We start from the raw sequence: 18,720 nt of genomic DNA, 5'->3' as shown, positions 1-18,720 counted from the left end.
TTGTGGAGCATAACAAATAGCATGGAGGACAAGGGGAGTTAAAGAGGAGAAGGGAGTTGGGGGAAATTGGAAGGGGAGGTGAACCATGAGAGACTATGGACTCTGAAAAACAATCTGAGGGGTTTGAAGCTGTGGGGGGTGGGAGATTGGGGAACCAGGTGGTGGGTATTAGAGAGGGCACAGATTGCATGGAGCACTGGGTATGGTGAAAAAACAATGAATAATGTTATGCTGAAAATAAAAAAAATTTTAAATAAAATAAAATAGTAAAAAAAAAAAGTTTGTTGAGATTTAATTCACTTACCATAGAATTCACATTTTTAAGTGTACAAGTCAATGGTTTTTAGTATATTCACAGACTCCACTACCACAATCAGTTTTAGAACATTTTCATTATCCCAGAAGAAAGCCTGCAACCATTAGTCATCATTCCTCCAGACTATTTTCCAAAGCAGCCACACCATATCATATTCTCTTTATATTTATATTCTCTTTATATTTTATATTCTCACCAGTTCTGTATGAAGGTTCTATAATTTCTTGACCTTTTTTTTTTCCTTTTAAGAGAGAGAACACATGCATGTAAGCGGGAGTTGGAATAGGGGGTAGAGGCTCCATGCTCAGGGTGGAGCCAACGCAGGGCTTGATCTCCCCACCCTGAGATCATGATCTGAACGAGAGTCCACTATGCCACCTAGGGGTCCCTCTTCACATTCTTCTTCACTTTGTTTTGTTTGTTTGTTTTTAAGATATTATTTATTTATTTGATGCAGAGAGACAGTAAGAGAGGGAACACAACCAGGGGAGTGGAAGAGAGGAAATCAGGCTTCCCACTGAGCAGGGAGCCTGACGTGGGACTCAATCCCAGGACCCTGGGATCACCAACAGAGCCAAAGGCAGATGCCTAATGACTGAGCCACCCAGGCACCTCTCTTCATATCCTTCTTAACATTTGTTACAATGTCTTTTCTATTGTAGCCATTTTAGTCGATGTGAGTGATAGTGCACTGTGGTTTTGATTTGTATTTTCCTGATCCCTAAAGATGCTGATAATCTTGTCATATGTTTAATAGCAATTTATCTATCTTCTTTGGAGAAATGTTATTCAGATACTTAGGCCATTTTTAATTGAGTCACTTAACTTTTTATTATTAGGTTGTAATATATCTTTATATATGCTGGGCACAAGTCCCTCATCAGAAAAATGATTTGCAAGAATTCTGTCCCATAATGTATGTGGGTTGTCTTTGACCTTCTTGACAAGTGCTGTTTGAAGCACCAAAATTTTTAATTTTGATGAAGTCCTTTTATCTACTTTTCATTTTGTTGCTTATGGTGTAAACACATCTAAAGGACACTAATGTGCTTTCTTACAGTAGATTTTAAAAGACAGAATAAACATAAGATAGAAAAAGTGACTACTTATAGGTAGAAAGTATAAACTGTGAAGGAAGAGATAAAATTAAACCTTGAGGTGCAGATTTGACTTTGGGGCCACATATTTACTTTATATAATTATAGGAAAAAATTAAATTTTAAAAGAGCGATCTCTAAAAATTAAAAGTAAAACAAGCAAATCTGTGATTCCAACTTGTGACATAACATCTCAAGAGGAACCATTCCAAATGACTCTAGCATATAGTAATTTGATTCCATATCCCCAGTGGAATATACCCTAAAGAACGAGAAGATAATATAATAAACAAAGAAAACAAACAAAAACAGAAGACTGTTTTCAGTAGTCAAATCACTGAATATTATTATTTTGAGTGTTCTTCATAAAGTGTGGAATAAAGAATCGTAATATTTCTTCCAAATTATGTAAAATAAGAACTGTCATTTTCTGTTCCATGATCCTATCCAGAACACATTACATGAACTCATATCTCTAAGCTCTTTGGGGTTGTGACATTTATTTTTTTAATCTTTTAAAAGATACATATATACTAGCTTTGTAAAGCCACAGAAACAATGATCAACCCAGTAGCAATGAAAGTCCTAGTACCTAGAATATAGTCTTGAAATGCTGTTTCCATTAATATGAAGGAGGCTTGAATCAGGAAATGAATAAGAACCTAGAACATGGTAATAATGCTTGATTTTTGGCTTTCTTTACATCTTATTTCAATTAAATTTAATTCAATACAATTCAAGTACTCTGGATCCCTGCCATGGGAAAAGTCCTATTTGGGGCATTATTCAGCCAATGAGTTCAGAAACAGAAGGTAGAAATGTGTAAGAATAAAATAACACATATTCATGTGAGCCTTCTGTTTTTCTTTTTCTCTCAAATGTAATCTAATAAATTCCATCTATCCATCTATTTATCCTGAATAAGTTATCAAGTCTATAAAAGCCCTTTCCACATTAAAGGTGAGGTTCTGACTAGAAATATTATTAGAAATCTGACAACTGCTTGGAAACAAAATAACAGCATTTCTCTCTTTCATGGGTATTATAGGAAATTTGATTTCCATTAAGTGTGTGTTATGAAGGTATGTATGTGGGCAGCATTTGCTTAAAAATTGCAGCTGCCACCTACTCTCTAAAAATGAAATTATTTCTTTTTTTAAAAGATTTTATTTATTTGAGAGAGAGTTAAAGAGTGAGAGCATAACAGGTGGGAGGGTCAGAGGGAGAAGCAGACTCCCCACTGAGCTGAGAGCCTGACACAGGGCTCAGTCCCAGGACTCCAGGATCATGACCTGAGCCCAAGGCAGTTGGTCAATTGACTGACCCATCCAGGCACCCAAAATGAAATCAATTCTTTTAGCATTCACTAAATCAGATATTGAATTTCACCTTTTAAACTCTGCTCCTATTTGGTATGCCACTTGTCTGATTTTGGAAATACAGTTTTATTGGAACTTAGCCGCATCCTTCTGTTTATTATTATATATGGCTGCTTTCACTCTACAACAAACTTGAGTAGTTGCAACTGAGAATGTGTGTCCCATAAACCTAAAACACTAACTATATCACCCTTTGCAGAAATTTTATCAACTCCTGACTGAGAAGATCTACTGAAAACCAAGAAAGCAAAGACTAAGATCAAGTCAAAAGAACCTATGAGCCAACCCGAATAGGCTCCAAATGGTAAATACGGCACAATACTAATTTAAGTATACATAAATAAAACAACTGCAATAGACTAAAACATATAAGTATATAAAAATCCACACTTTTCTAATGAGAGTAAAAAATAACAATCACTGGTACCCAGGAAAGAATACTAGCAAACCATCATTTCATTATGGTTCATTACTTCCTCATTTTAAAAATTGGTAATTTAGGAGAAAAAAAAATCTGTCCTGCCTCCCTTAAGGAATCTGAACCTCAAGGTAACCAATCAGTTCATAAAGAAAATTTTCACTATATATAATTATTCCAGTTAAATAATAAAAATATAATTAATTTGACTATAACTATTTAGCAATCCAATGAAATAATAATAGAAAATATCACAAAAAGAGGCAAGCAGACACTATGTGCCTCTTCATGGAAGTATACATTAGCATTAGTGTAGTAACTGTGCCCAAAAAAAGGGTGGGGGGTGAAAATGGAGAGAACCCACCTGAACCAGATCGAGCCTCTACATCTAATCTCTAGCTAGAGAAATATAGAAAAAAATGTTAATGATGACATATTGTGGGAAACTTTACTGGACAAATCACTCAGCTTCTTCAACAAATACGTTCCAAGGAGAGACAGAAAAAGAATAAGAATGAGGGGTGCCCAGGGGTGCCTGGGTGGCTCAGTCAGTTAAGTGTCTGCCTTCGGCTCAGGTCATGATGCCAGGGTCCTGGAATGGAGCCCCACATCAGGGTCCCCACTCACCAGAGAGCCTGCTTCTCTCTCTCCCTCTGTTGCTCCCCCAGCTTGCATGCTCTCTCCCTGTCAAATAAAGAAAATCTTAAAAAAAGAAAAAAAAAGAATGAGGGCACCTGGGTGGCTCAATTGGTTGGGCATCTGATGCTTGGTTCCAGCTCCGGTGACGATCTGGTGGTCATGGGATCCGATTCTCTGTCTCCCTCTGCCCCTCCCCCCACCCAAATGCAAATTCTCTCTCTCTCTCTCAAATAAGTAAGAATAAGAAACTATAGATTAAAAAAAAAGAAACTATAGATTTTTAAAAATACTTTATTAAAAGACTTATGAACCAATCACAACACATGGATCACATGGATCTTATTTGGGCCCAGATTCAAAGAAATCTTGAAATTAAAAACAAAGTTATTTGCCTTGTGGGGAAATCTAAACTCCAACTGTAAATCTGATATTAGGGAAATACTACTTATTTTTTTAGGGAGAATAATGGTATTTGATTAAGTTTTTAAAAGACTATCATTTATACACACATTTATGGATGGAACAATACAGCTTCTGGTATGTGCTTCAAAATAATCCTAGGTAGGTAGACATACAAATTAAACAAGACCGGTCATGAGTCAGTTATTACTGAAGCTGAGCAAAGTGGTGCATAGACATTCATTACTGTTTTGTCTATTTTTGTACATGTTTGAATTTTTTACAATGAAGAGTTAAGGAAAATGGTGATCAGAGCTTAGTAAATTGATTCTACCACACATAAAAATCAGGTAACAACCGCATAGCTTGAAAAACCCTATAAAAGCATATTAACAATTTCCTTTAATTTTTCAACAATGAGCAAAATACCCCAAATAAAACATAAAATCAGAAAATATTGTTTAAAAAAGGGATAATGCAAGAGCCAACACAGCAAAACTATTAAAATTTAAAGTACACATAAACACCTGAGAAACTAGCATTCATTCTACCAACCAACTCATTGATAGGCTAAATGACATATATTCAAGGATATTTATCCCACCACTGTTTATAACAGCGAAAGATTCATAGCCAGCTGAAAGTTCATTAATAAGGATTAATTCTTAAAACTATGGAATTATGTAATACTGTGCAGCGATAAATGAAGTCCTTCATGTACTAATGGATGTACAGAATTCCCCTGGAAGTACTCAAGAACCTAGGCACACTGGTTGCCTTCTAAGAAGGAAAAGCTTGTGAGGGCAGGTATGGGGGGGGCAGCTGAGAAAGAGAATTCACTGTGTACTCTTTTGAACCTTTTAAATACTTAGAGGATGATCTCTTAAACAATAAAATTGAAAATACTCAAAGTGAAAGCTTTCAAATTTCTCTCTGAGAGATGTATTTCATTCCTTCAAATCATTCAAAATCTTAGAAGGAGCAAAATGGAGTGGAATAACCTCTTTGGGGCCAGACTCTGGGTCCATTCCATTATTATTCTTTGGAATAGCCAGGCCCAAAGACCAAAATACTAAAAGCATCTTTGTTATGGAGTTTCAAAAGAAAGCAAGCAAATATTCCCCAAAAAACCAGAAAATACTTCAGAGATGAAAGAATAACAATTTACCTTGGATTAAACTCAGTTGTCCAACATCAGCTGTTCCCTTAGTCTCTGGTCACCTGTATAAGCCAAGTCCATTAAATGGTAAGGGATAAAGAAGCATAAGAAAAAGGGATAAAGCCTTTCCTTGAGCCCAGACTGACATTTCCTCCTTTTCAGGAAAAAAGGAGTACACTTGTGCAACCCCTGGGTACGAAGGAACCAGACCTTCTTGCACAACCTACCGAAATTCTGAGCACCATGGAACTAGAATTTCTTGCACAGCCCCCAAGGACCCAAGATTAACTCTATAGCTGGCATCAAGTCCGCATGTGATCAAGAAACGTTACAAACCAGTGCGCCTGGGTGGCTCAGTCGGTTAAGCAGCTGCCTTCGGGTCGGGTCAGGATCCCAGATTCCTGGGATCGAGCCCCCATCAGGCTGCTTGCTCAGCGGGGGGCCTGCTTCTCCTCTGCCTGCCATTCCCCCCTGCTTGAGCTTGCTCTCTCTCGCTCGGTCGGTGTGTCAAATAAGTAAATAAAATCTCTAAAAGAAAAGAAATGTCACGGACCACTGCACTCTCTTAAGTGATTAAACCCCTTTAAAAATCTCTGGACCCAAAATAAATAGCAAAACAAACAAAATCTCTGGGCCAGAAACCTGAAACTGGGCTTTGGACAAGAGTCGGCCTTCTTCCGGAGTGGTCAGCCTTCCTCAAAAGCAATTTGACTCCTTTCCAGTCAAAACTCTGGAGTATTGGCCTTTCCAGCCACCGATCTGGGTTTCTGCAACAACGCAGCCAGCCACAGAGACCCCACAACTACAAGCTTCCAGAAACCTTCAAACCCACAACTGGCCTCAGGGTGACCATTTCTCTATCATTGCTCCCCCCATCCCATTCGGCTCCCGGATAGACACAGTTGGGAGGCGCCAGACTCTTAAAAAGTCAACGACATAATTAAAGCAGTCTCACAGCTTTCGCAAGCACTCACACAGCTGGAGACATTATTACCACGCCTTTGTGAGGTCACACATAATCGTGCAGTCCCACAGGCACATTACGTCACACACTCACACAATAATGTGTGAAGGCCTGAGGATCCGCACGCGACCACTCTCGGTCCCCGCCCGGGCTAAGACGCTCCTCACCGTCAGCTTCCCCGGCGTCAGGCTCCCGGTCCGCCTCACCGGAGCGAACACACGGGCCGCGCTTCCTCCGCCGGGGCGCTGTGCAGTTCGCTCCAGCACAGCGGCGCCGACCACCTCAGAAGGAAGTGACGTTACCCCTGGAGGCCTCTGGAAAGTGTAGTCCAGAACACGAAAGACCCCCGAGAGCGTTCGACCCGAGTAATCGTCACCGGGCGCCAGCCTGCAACCGGGTGCTCCTCCACCCTTAAGACAAATCGCTGCGACCCCGCAGTCGCCGCAGCGCACCCGTCACCCCAACTCGCTTTCAGCTGGACGTTTATTTCCGCCCCGGGGACTTCTGGGACTTGTAGTGTCCCCTAGGAGCCCCGGAGGGCGGAGCGGGGCGACGGAGAATCCAGCCCCAGCCTGGAGCTGGCTGCGGGGGATGACGCCGCATAGCCGGGAAGATCTGCGGAGGTGGAGATCCGACTCTGACCAGCGGAGAAACGCCTGGGCTCTAACTGCGGCCAGGCTTAGTGGGGCAGGAGAGAGAGGTAGAGGGAAGTTTTAGTGCTGGTGTAAGTGTGTTTGCTTCGATTTATGATCTTGGGTGTGGTTGTGTTGCTGTGCCTGTTTTACGATTTAAAAAAAAAAAAAAGGTGAGTGTTTAAAGTAGTTTTTGAATGTCACATACAAAAAAGTGCCCAAATCATTAGAATAAAGCCGGATGCATTTTCATAGATTGTCCAGAGTTGTGTACTCGTGTAGCATCCCCGAAGTCCCCACCTGTCACCTGTAAAGGTCTCCATCTGATTTACAATATAGTTTTGCCTGATTTTGAACTTTACATAAATGCTAGCATATTGTATGTACACTTTTACCCCTTGAGTCTGACTTCCTTTGCCAAATTTTGTTTGTGAGATTAATTGGTAAAGTTTATTTATTCTCATTGTTGACGGTCTCGGTTTGTTTTCAGCTTGGGGCTACTAGGAATAGTGCTCCATGAACATTCTTGTTTGTAGTCTTTTGCTACGTATATGTGTCATCTTGGTTACATATATATCCAGGAGGGGCATTGCTGGGTCATAGGTTACACATATGTTTAGCTATAGTAGATATTGCCAGACTTTTCTGAATTGGTTCCCCTACTGTAATTCCACCAGCTCTGATTTATAGTTCGAATTGTTCCTCATCCTAGCACACTTAATATTGTATGCCTTTTGTTTTTTAAACTTTCTGGTGGGTGGGTGGTTGTTTTGAATTCCCTTGATGTATACATTTGTATATCTTATGTAACAGGCAAAGATACTCAACCAGCTTTAGCATTTACTGTGGACAAACAAGAGAAGGTCCAAGAGGATTTAGATCCCCTTGCAGAGGTGTGTGTTGTATGTATTGGTGTCGATCCAACATCTTCAGTACTGCCTCTCTTTCCAAACCTTACCCCTTTAAGAAGAAATAGGAGGGGTGCCTGGGTGGCTCATTTGGTTAAGCCTCCAGCTCTTGATATCAGCTCAGGTCATGATCTCAGGGTTGAGAGCTGGAGTTCTTCTTGACTCTGTGCTGAGTGTGGAGCCTGCTTAAGATTCTCTCTCTCTCCTTCTCCCTCTGCCCCTGGCCCCTTGTGCTTGCACACATGCATTGGCATACACTCTCTTAAAAAAAGAAGAGAAGAGAAAAGCAAAGAAGAAAGGAAAGGGAAGGAAAGGGGAAAAAAAAAGAATAGGAAAGTGGTAAAGGCAGATTTTTATACTCCATCCTGAAGAGGGACCCAAGGCCACATGCATTAGTCCAGGTAAGTTGGGGACTTGACAGTGACCAAGTTTGCCAGACATCTTAAGCCCTTACAGACCTTGGAATATAAGTTACTGTGATACCAGGAAATGCCCTTGGTCATGGTCAGAAAAATTACTTGAGCTGGATTTAGAAATCATTTTTCCAGTTGGACAGTATAACTTTATAGGTGGGTTCCTCTGGCCCAGTATCAGCTCAGGTGGTTGTAACTAATATTGCTGAGTGTACTTTGGAAATAGAGGTGTTAATTACAGGTAACAATTCTCTTGATCATAGGGATGTTCCCAACAGGGAAATACCACAATTAGAATAATAGTAGTAGCACAAACACACGACCCAGACCCTATAAGACCTCTCCAGTATGTTCACATAGTTATTGTGAAGCAGTACAGGAGACCAGGGAAGGGTATCAGGGGAGTAGAAGAGGTCAGAGGTCACTATAATGCTCAAATAGTTAATGGAGCCAGAAGTGTTTAAAGAAACTGTATCACATAATAGCCCTCAGTGATCAGGGGGAAAATCCAGTATTATTTGGCACCTCACCATGGACTACCACTCTCTATGTGGGAGTAATATACTGGCACATGCAGTTCTAGATATAACAATCATAGAATCCATAATGCAGACCAAAGGTGTCTATTTTGAAATTGTACACATTGCTAATGCCTTATCAGCATCCCATTGCCTCCTGAAGATTAGAGCCAATTTGCTTTCCCAGGTTCCACTTCCTTTATTTTATCATGTTGTCACAGGCTATCCTAAATTCTCCATAATTTATCACTAGTGGATAGGCTTAGGCCTCAAAAAAGGCTGAAATATCACCAGAGGTGTCCTGGTCAATTTCACTGATGGCATTATTCTGACTGAAAGGGCTAAAGACAGCATATAGACTGCCTTTCATGAGATGAGTCCATATCTGAACCAGAGCTGGAAGATTAGCATCCCAACAAGATACTGGGGCTAACCACACAAGTAAGCCTCTTGGGAACCATGTGGGCTGATGCTCAAAGAAAAAGCCCTAACCTTGTTAAAGAAAAACTGTAGGTCTTAAAACCTCTAGCAAACAAAATAAGGCACAACATCTGATAGGCTTGTTCGGGTATTGGAGGCAGTCCATACCTCACACAAGCTTGAGAATCTTGCTGAACCCATCGTACCAGATTGCTCAAGAGTCCCATCACTGTAGATACAGCCATATCAGAGGCAGTGTCTGGACCAGCACCTTAGGCTTCTTAGGAGCTTTGGAACATTAACATTCCTGAGTATTCCTGGGCCTGGTTCATGCACATATCAGCTAAGGTAAAAGCAGATGGGATGTAGTGGATCACTGCCACAGTGCAGATTCAAAGAAAACTGCTTAAAACTATGTGTGGCGAAGAGAATTCTGCTTAATGGGGGGAGCTGTAAACTGTTGTGCTTCCCCTGGAAAATAGTCCCCCAAATGCACCTTGTTACATTTTCACTGATTCCTGGGCAGTAGCCAATGGACTGGCAATGTGTTGTGGTGCCTGGCAGTGGGACAACTGGATGATCAAATTTTAGCCTCTTTAGGAATGAAGAGTTATGGCAGCAGATTCCACAAGTCCCACATCCTGCTTGTGACCATGTGGATGTAAAGGACCTTATAAAGATGAACATTAAGGGAATCCACAAGATGATCAGATAAGTACCCAGGTAAGGACCATATCCACCTGAATACCCCATTACACAGGGCATGAGAATTTATAATTCAAGACTGAGCCCCAAAATGAGACACAGTGATACCAGCTCATGAGGCCAAGAAAGCCCAGCAAATATGACCAGGCTGTCAGCTATGCAGTTGAGTAGCAGAGAGTACTCTGGGACACATAACAAGGGGTACCAAAATAGGTTGGTCCTGGAAAATAGACCATATGGGCTCTCTACCTTCCACTCAAGGGTACTGCTGAGTATTGATGATAATAGACACCTTTTCAGCATCCAATACTTCCATCCCTGTCCATAGAGCAAATGGGTGGCCATACTATTCAAGGGCTCTAGCTGGACAGCGTTACGTAGTTATCTACTTGTATTCCCTAAACATATCCAGTCGGACAATAGTGCCACCTTACAACAACAACAACAACAACAACAAAAAAGCAGCAGTAGGCAGCAACCTGGGATATTCATTGGAACTTTCATGGCCGTGTCATAGCTAAGCAGCAAGTGCCATTGAAAGATTGAATAGCTTTTAAAAATACTTTATTTATTTATTTGAGAGACAGAGAGAGAGAGAGAGAGAGAGAGAGAGAAGTAGCATGAGAGGGGAGAAGGTCAGAGGGAGAAGCAGACTCCCCCATGGAGCTGGGAGCCCAATGTGGGACTCAATCCTGGGACTCTGGGATCATGACCTGAGCTGAAGGCAGTCGCTTAACCAACTGAGCCACCCAGGTGCCCTGAATGGACTCTTAAAAGAGAAATTGGAAAAGATAATTGGACAACCAACCCCCACTTTCCATGGAGCACACACATAAGATGATCAATTTGGGCTCTAAATGTGGCAATTCCCCCAAAATGGTACCTTTCATTTAAATACGATGTGTATAGACTATACACCTGAAACTAACGATGTACTATATGTTGGTTAATTGAATTTAAAATGAATGAATGAATGAATGAATGAATGAGTGAAATGTTTAATTATGAGCAAGAGGAGGGAAAAGGTGGAGCAGGCTGTAAGAAACCCAATCCACATAATTAACTTCTCACTCTACATTTTCCTTCCCACACTTACCTCTGGAGAACGGGAGTGGAAAACTTTAACCTAGTACTTCTTTTGTCTCCTGGCTGTCCTTGCTGGATCTGGCAATTATGGATATTGATGACAATGATCATAAATATGAGGTTATGACTCCTAGGGTAATGTTGGCATGGCATACACATCAGAGAGTGGAAGTGGTTCTAGTATGTTCCAAGGTATAGAAAGAAATTGCAGAGGAACCCAGGGACCAGTTATGCCATATGGGGTAAGACATGGGGAAGGTTGGGAAAAGAATGAAGTGATTGCTGGGGGAAGGGCAATCTTTTAGAAGAAAAGGAACAACTCTTATTGGGTAGAAAGCACTTTAGATCCTTTAAGGTCTGGGTAGAAGTAAGGACCGGCGATCTGTCTCCGCTCTTATCCATGCCTCGCATCTGGCCGGTTAATCCCAAACTGCCACCATCATCTCAACTGTTGTTTTGTTTTGTCTTGTTTTGTTGTTTTTTTTTAAGATTTTATTTATTTGTTTGACACAGAGAGAGAGAGAGAGAGAGAGAGATCACAAGTAGGCAGAGCAGCAGGCAGAGAGAGAGGGGGAAGCAGGCTCCCCGCTAAGCAGAGAGCCCAATGTGGGGCTTGATCCCAGGACCCTGAGACCATGACCTGAGCTGAAGGCAGAGGCTTAACCCACTGAGCCACCCAGGTGCCCCTCAACTTAACTGTTGACCAACAAGTGATAAACCTTCCAACAACTACTGACTTCAGAAAGTAAGAGCCTCTGCCTGAGATGACAGAACAAGGCTATCATTCTGGACATTGATATGATTTTCTCTAACCTATTCTAACTGCTTTCTTGTTTTTCAGACTATTGGTGATTCTAAACAAAGATGAGTGGTAATGACGACTGTATTTCCCTGGACTTCCTGCTGGCCAATATAGGCAATACATGGGCAATTTCTAATATTTCATGCTACAAATGATCAATTAATAAGTAGCAACCCATTTTCACCTTAGAAAGTAATGTGCCTCTCCCAGGTTGATCTTGATAGCAGCCGAGACATATTTAGCTGACTTGGCTCCAGACTGGAAGTTGTAGTTGTGGTCACTATGTTGCTTAGGACAATAGAACATATTTGGTCCAAGCCCCTATCTGTAAAATTAATTAGAGTAGCCCACAGGGTAGCCCACAATCCTGAGAATGCTTAGCTGGATACTGAAAGGTCAGAGGGTCGAGTTGTAGGGAACAGCCCCACCATGGCAACTTGGCCACCTTGCCTGCATCCATGCAGGCAAAGTCTTGAAATATAGCTTATTTGAGTCTCGGCAGAATGTCTTATGATTCTCCCGAAACATGAGAGAATGGGAGACCATTAAAGGAGAGAGATAAGACTATCTCCCATTTGCCTCTATATGTCAGACCTTGGGAGACTGTTCTGCGAGTTTCTCATCACCATCCAGGTTCTGGTGAAGTATGGGGCTTTCTGCCCAATGTCCACCTCTCAGGATAGAGCTGAAACAAAACAAAACAAAAATTATTATAAAAACATTGAAAAAAAATACTGAACTACTTAGCTGTAGTCTAGGACTGACTTCTCAGCAATCCGGGATACCCCATTGCAGTCACCTGGCCCCTTTAACTTAATCAAGGTGTTAGCTGGCCTGAGTTCTCATTTAGTGGATCTGGAAAAAATCTACTTCCAACCTCATTCTTTTTTTTTTTTTTAAGATTTATTCATTTATTTGACAGAAATCACAATTCGGCAGAGAGGCAGGCAGAGAGAGAGGAGGAAGAGGCCCCTGCTGAGCAGAGAGCCTGATGCGGGGCTCGATCCCAGGACCCTGGGATCATGACCTGAGCTGAAGGCAGAGGCTTTAACCCACAGGCGCCCCCCAACCTCATTCTTGAGGGCAGATTTCAGTTCCTTGTGTTGCGAGACCAAAGTCTCTATTTCCTAACTGGCTGTCAGCTGGAGACTACTCAGATATTTTCCAAATGGTCCCCACAGACAGAATAGTACTCAGCCAGGAAAAAGAATGAAACCTTGCCATTTCCAATGATGTGGTTGGAGTTAGAGAGTAGTGTGCTAAGTGAAATGTCAGAGAAAACAAATGCCATATGATTTCATTCATATGTGGAATTTAAGAAACAAAACAAACAACCATAGGGAAAAAAGGAGAGGGGAAAACCAAGAAAGAGACTCTCAGCTATAGTGAATAAATTGATAGTGAATAAATTGATGGTTACCAGAGGAGAGGTGGGGGGGATGGGCTAAATGGGTGATGGGGATTAAAGAGGGCACTGGGTGTTGTATGTAAGCAGTGAACAACTAAATTGTACACCTGAAGCTAATATTACACTGTATGAAATAGCTGGAATTTAAATAAATACTTAAAAAAAAGATCAGGTGGTTTCTTTTGCTATGGGTAATTTGTTTTTGTTTTTTTGTTTGTTTTTATTTATTTTTTTTAAGATTTTATTTATTTATTTGACAGAGAGAGATCACAAGTAGGCAGAGAGGCAGGCAGAGAGAGAGAGAGGAGGAAGCAGGCTCCCTGCCGAGCAGAGAGCCCGATGCGGGACTCGATCCCGGGATGCAAGATCATGACCTGAACCGAAGGCAGCGGCTTAACCCACTGAGCCACCCAGGTGCCCCATGTTTTTATTTTTTTTTAATTTATTTTCAGCTTAACAGTATTCATTGTTTTTGTACCACACCCAGTGCTCCATGCAATCCGTGCCCTCTATAATACCCACCACCTGGTACCCCGACCTCCCACCCCCCGCCCCTTCAAACCCTCAGATTGTTTTTCAGAGTCCATGAACTACAAACAAAAACCTTCCCACATTCTTTGAATTCATAAAGTTTCTCACCATTATAAATTCTCTGATGTTGAGAAAGTTTTAAGGAATGATGAAATGCCTTTCTACACTCCTTCCATCCAAAGGGTTTCTCACCAGTAATCCTCTGATGCCAGATAATGGCAGAGCTACTACTAAAGGCCTTCCCACATTCCTTACATTCATAGGGTTTCTCACCCATATGAATTCTTCATTGTTGACTAAGGCCTGAAGGGTGATAAAAGACCTTCCCACATTCTTTACGCACATATAGTTTCTCACCAGTGTGAATTCTCTGATGTTCTGTAAGTATAGGACTATTATAATAAAAGATCTTTCCACATGCCATTCAAACAGTTTCTTACCTATTTGAATCTCTGGTGTTCTGTAAGTTTTGAATTGCTACAAAAGGCCCTTCCATAATCTTTATAATATGTATAGGGTTTTTCACGTATGAACTCTCTGATGTCAGTTAAGTGCTGAGCTACTTCCAAATGCCTTGGCACAATTTTTACGGTCATAGGGTTTCTCACCAGTATGAATTCTATGATTTATAAAAAAAAAAAAAATATGATGCACCCTTAAAGTTCTTGCCACATTCCTTACATTCATAGGGTTTTTCACCAGTATGGATTCTCTGATGCCTTTGAAGATCTGAGGAATAATGAAAGGCTTTGTCACATTCTTTACACATATAAGGCTTTTTAACCAGTGTGAATTCTCTGATGTTCAGTAAGTATTGAAAGGCTTTTCTGCTATGAAAGGCTTTTCTACACTCCCTACATATATATGGTTTCTCACCAGTGTGAATTCTCTGATGCAGAGTAATGGCTGATTTACTACTAAAGGCTTTTCCACATAACATACATTGATAAGGTTTCTCAATGTCATGAAATCTCTGATGATAAGTAAGATCTGAGGGATGATAAAAAAAAAATCCCACCTTCCTTAAGTAGGCAGGGGTCCTCACATGTGTAAATTCCCTGATGTAACAGAAATACTAATCTTCATTACTAGCTGGATGACAAAATGTAACACCCACTGTGGAGGTGGATTCAGCATTACCTAGCCAAATTACATATTTACCTAACCTTTTATAAACTAGCAATCTGAGTGACATGACTCTTCTCTCATGATATATTGACATTTAAAAAAAGATGGAGCACTGGGTGTGATGAAAAAATAATGAATACTGTTATGCTGAAAATAAATAAAAAATAAATTAAAAAAAGATACATTGACATAAATTTTACAAGATTTACTCAAAATGTCCTTCAGTAAAGCACAATTTATAATAACAATGACTGGAACCAACCCAAATGTCTATCCTAAGGTAACTGGTTGAAAACTATGGTGCATCTACTAAGTGGAATATATTTTCCAACTATAAAAAGCAATGATGGGGGTGCCTGGGTGGTTAAGTGTCTGCCTTTGGCTCAGGTTATGATCCTGGTGTCCTGGGTTGGAGCCCCACATCCGGTTCCCTGCTCAGCAAGAAGCCTGCTTCTCCCTCTCCCACTCCCCCTGCTTCTGTTCATAAGTATATACATGTATATGTGTAAGTATATGTATATGAAGAAACGCCCCTATATTCATTTAATGAAGTTAATAAATCATTTAAACATAATGAACCAAAACCTGTACGAGGAAAGAAAATTATAGGCCAATCTAAGTTACCAAATAGACATGCAAAATCTGAACAAAATGTTAGCAAACTCTATCCTGCAATGTCCTATAAAATGAACCAACATGACCATGTTAATTTTATTCTAGGAACACAAGGTTGCTATTATAAAATTTACTGTATCAACCACTGAATGAGAAAAAATTATTTCTTTTTTTTAAAGGTTTTATGTATTTATTTGTCAGAGAGAGAGAGCAAGCACAGGCAAACAGAGTAGCAGGCAGAGGCAGAGGGAGAAGCAGGCTCCCCGCCGAGCCAGAAGCCCGATGTGGGACTCGATCCCAGGACTCTGGGATCATGACCCGAGCCGAATGCAGCAGCTTAACCAACTGAGCAAGCCAGGCATCCCGAGAAAAAATTATTTCTAAAGACAGGGAAATAATTTGACAAAATCGAACATCTAATCATAAAAATCAACTCTCAATAAGCTATGAATAAAACAGATTGTTCTTACTTTCATGAGAAACACCTAGAGATACATAAGACAAAAACACATGTGATGTGAAAAGTTAAAATTGCGCTCTAGAAAAAATAAGTAGGAAAAAGATGGATGCCCCTACGATCCCCACTTTTCCTTAACATTTGCTGGAAATTACAGGCACTGGAGTAAGATTAAGACACGTCCATACACACACACACACACACACACACACACACACACACACACAAAGAAAGAACAGAAAAAAAGAAAGGTCTAACCATTGGAAAGCAGGGGAAAAACTGACAATATTAGTTGTTGTTTGTTGGTTTAAGAGATGCAGAGAGCGGGGAGAGGGGCAGAGGGATAAGAAGAGAGAGAATCCTCAAACAGACTCCATGCCCAGCAGAGAGTCTAGCATAGGCTCAATCTTATCATCCCGATATCATGACCTGAGCCGCAATCAAGAGTCAGAAGCTTAACTGACTGAACCACCCAGGTGCCCATGACAATATTTTTATCTACAGGGAAAGAACAAATTGTGGAAGTATTCTAAAAATTAATAAGAAAAATCAGGAGTGCCAGGGTGGCTCAGTAGGTTCTCCTTCACCTAAGTCTCTCCTTGCCTGTGTTCTCTGCCTTGGGATTTCAGGCACTTGCCTTTTATCCCAATACTCTCTACAGGGGTGACTGCAGTCTCTCCCAATGCGCCAGGTCTTACATCATCTCTGTGGGGGCTATAATGCACTGAATGTTTATATCTCCCCCTAATTCATATATTTAAATTCTAAGCCCTCAGATGAGAGTATTAGGAGGTAGGGCCTTTGGGGGTGATTAGGTCATGCAGGCAGAGCTGTCTCTTAGAAAAGAGACCTCGGAGAGATCTCCTTTCTGCCCTGTGAGGATACAGCGAGATGATCAACTATGTGCCAGTGGAGTTGCATCAGACATTCTATCTGTAGGAGCCTTGGTCCTGAACTTCCCAGTCTCTGGAACTGTGAGAAATAAATTTGTGTCTAGAAGCCACCAATTCTCTGGTACTTTGTTATAGAAGCCATGATCTAAGAGAGAGGAGCTTTTGAATTTCCCATCTTTACATCTTTCTTCTGACTGCCCTATTTAACTCCCCTTGTAGGTGATTCTACTTTTTTTTTTAAAGGTTTTATTTACTTATTTGACAGACAGAGATCACAAGTAGACAGAGAGGCAGGCAGAGAGAGAGGAGGAAGCAGTCTCCCTGCTGAGCAGAGAGCCCGATGCGGGACTTGATCCCAGGACTCTGGGATCATGACCTGAGCCAAAGGCAGCGGCTTAACCCACTGAGCCACCCAGGCGCCCCTAGTTGATTCTACTTTTAAAAAATTATTTACGGCATGTTCATAGGTTTTCTTAGTCCATAAACATAATAGTTTAAAATCTTATCATCTTTCCATCACTTAATAATGTACCTCATACAAATTATAAAATCAGTAACTGTTGGTTGGAAGCAGAAATTATAAATATATAAAATAATGAATTAAAAAGAAAACTGGTTCAGGGAAGAGAAGTCTCAAAATTTTAAAGAGAAAAATGACACACAAATCTAAATGCAAAAGAAGAGGGGCAACTGTGTAAGAATTGTATACAAAATAAGGGTAGAACCTGGTCACTGAAGAGGCACAAGGGTTATACTTCCCACTTAGAAATGGGAAGGAAGCATGAAAGAGAAGTATGGAAGTGGGAGGTAGAGGTAAACGTAGGGACATTTAAACAATTTGGCACAGAGGTCTTACTTTTCTTTACAGGTTTTGACTGTTGATAGAAACGTCCCAGAAAATATCTCACAGAGTTCCTTCTTTTATAAGCAGCTGAGTTACATCCTTCAATATTCTCTCCTTGCCTGACCATCACACACTCACCTGGAAGCAAGGCCCTTGTCAGCTCTCAGCCAATCATCCAGGCCTCTTTTCCTTGCTCCTGTAAAGATACCATATCTGGCTTAGGAATGCAGACTCCTACTTCCAAGAGAAACGGTAAACTGTTTTACTATGAGAGGCCCAGAATTCAAAATCAAAGAGGAAAGGTCATTATTTAGAGAAGATGGAGCCTCAGCCCCAGCATAGCTGCACATTTCCAACTCTACAGAGCTCAAGCTTTCTCTTTGGGAACATGGAAATGGAATATATAGGCTAGTTGAAAAGAGCTGAGAAATGCACAATGGGAAAAGCAAATATTCCAGAGGGAAGACTGAATTTTTAGAGACAGGCATGCTTACCAACTGATATCAGCTTGTTATAATTTTCCAAAATCACATTTCTGTACAAATCTCTCTGATCAGAATCCAGACTTTCCCGTTCCTCCTGAGTAAAGTCCATGGACACATCTTTGAACATCGGTCCCTGAAAAAATAAATCTGTGTATTAAGGTTATAATAAAAAACAAAGGATTTCACATGGGAGGAGAAAAGATAAAGGTGAACATAGTTGATAAGAGTGTTTATAGGAAAGGATAAATAGAACAAACAGGCTGGGTCTGTTTACTGACATACTGGATGTCAGTATGATTTAATTTATGTTCTCAAACTTTCCAATTCCTGAAGATAGATCAAACCACCCATTCTCAGTAAGATATTTCCAGTATCCAACCAGGTTTGGGATGTACAAAGACCAGCCAAGTAAAATTTCTCTATCATGTGAAATAGTATAAGCCATCATTTAGTCTAATAACGCTTGGTATATAATTGTCAGTAGAGGGTAATTCCCTCTGCTCA

At 40.7% G+C, this 18,720-nt stretch overlaps 2 protein-coding genes and 1 long non-coding RNA gene across 11 annotated transcripts in view; 1 reads left to right on the top strand and 2 right to left on the bottom strand.

The window, feature by feature from the left end:
- Positions 1–6,657, bottom strand: part of LOC309852414 (uncharacterized protein) — a 42,049-nt gene extending 35,392 nt beyond the window's left edge. For 5 of the 7 annotated variants that reach the window (XM_082708998.1, XM_082708996.1, XM_082708997.1 and 2 more), the window contains exon 1: positions 6,539–6,657. The gene's annotated coding sequence lies outside the window, so the exon portion shown is untranslated. Of the gene's footprint in view, positions 1–5,416; positions 5,470–6,538 lie in introns of all 7 variants that reach the window. The other 2 variants (XM_082708999.1, XM_082709001.1) reach the window with 1 other exon arrangement.
- A 349-nt stretch (positions 6,658–7,006) lies between these two features.
- LOC309852428 lies at positions 7,007–13,429 on the top strand. Of its 3 annotated transcripts, none has more exons than XR_014305200.1 (4): positions 7,007–7,095; positions 7,817–7,896; positions 9,863–9,985; positions 11,895–13,429. It is a non-coding gene; the product is annotated as an uncharacterized lncRNA (long non-coding RNA). The 3 variants fall into 3 exon arrangements; XR_014305201.1 differs by having other exon boundaries at positions 9,854–9,985; XR_014305199.1 differs by lacking the exon at positions 9,863–9,985.
- LOC309852409 (uncharacterized protein) overlaps positions 12,450–18,720 on the bottom strand; it is a 30,590-nt gene continuing 24,319 nt past the window's right edge. Inside the window, exons 2-3 of the transcript XR_014305194.1 lie at positions 17,870–18,349; positions 12,450–12,540 (exon numbers count right to left, since the gene is read on the bottom strand). The gene's annotated coding sequence lies outside the window, so the exon portion shown is untranslated. The remainder of the gene's footprint in view (positions 12,541–17,869; positions 18,350–18,720) is intronic.

The sequence above is a fragment of the Mustela nivalis genome, assembly GCF_964662115.1.
Source record: "Mustela nivalis genome assembly, chromosome: 18".
In the NCBI taxonomy this organism is placed as follows: Eukaryota; Metazoa; Chordata; class Mammalia; order Carnivora; family Mustelidae; genus Mustela; species Mustela nivalis.
Note: the sequence above shows the minus strand (reverse complement) of the source record. Positions and strands in the feature narration are given on the sequence as shown.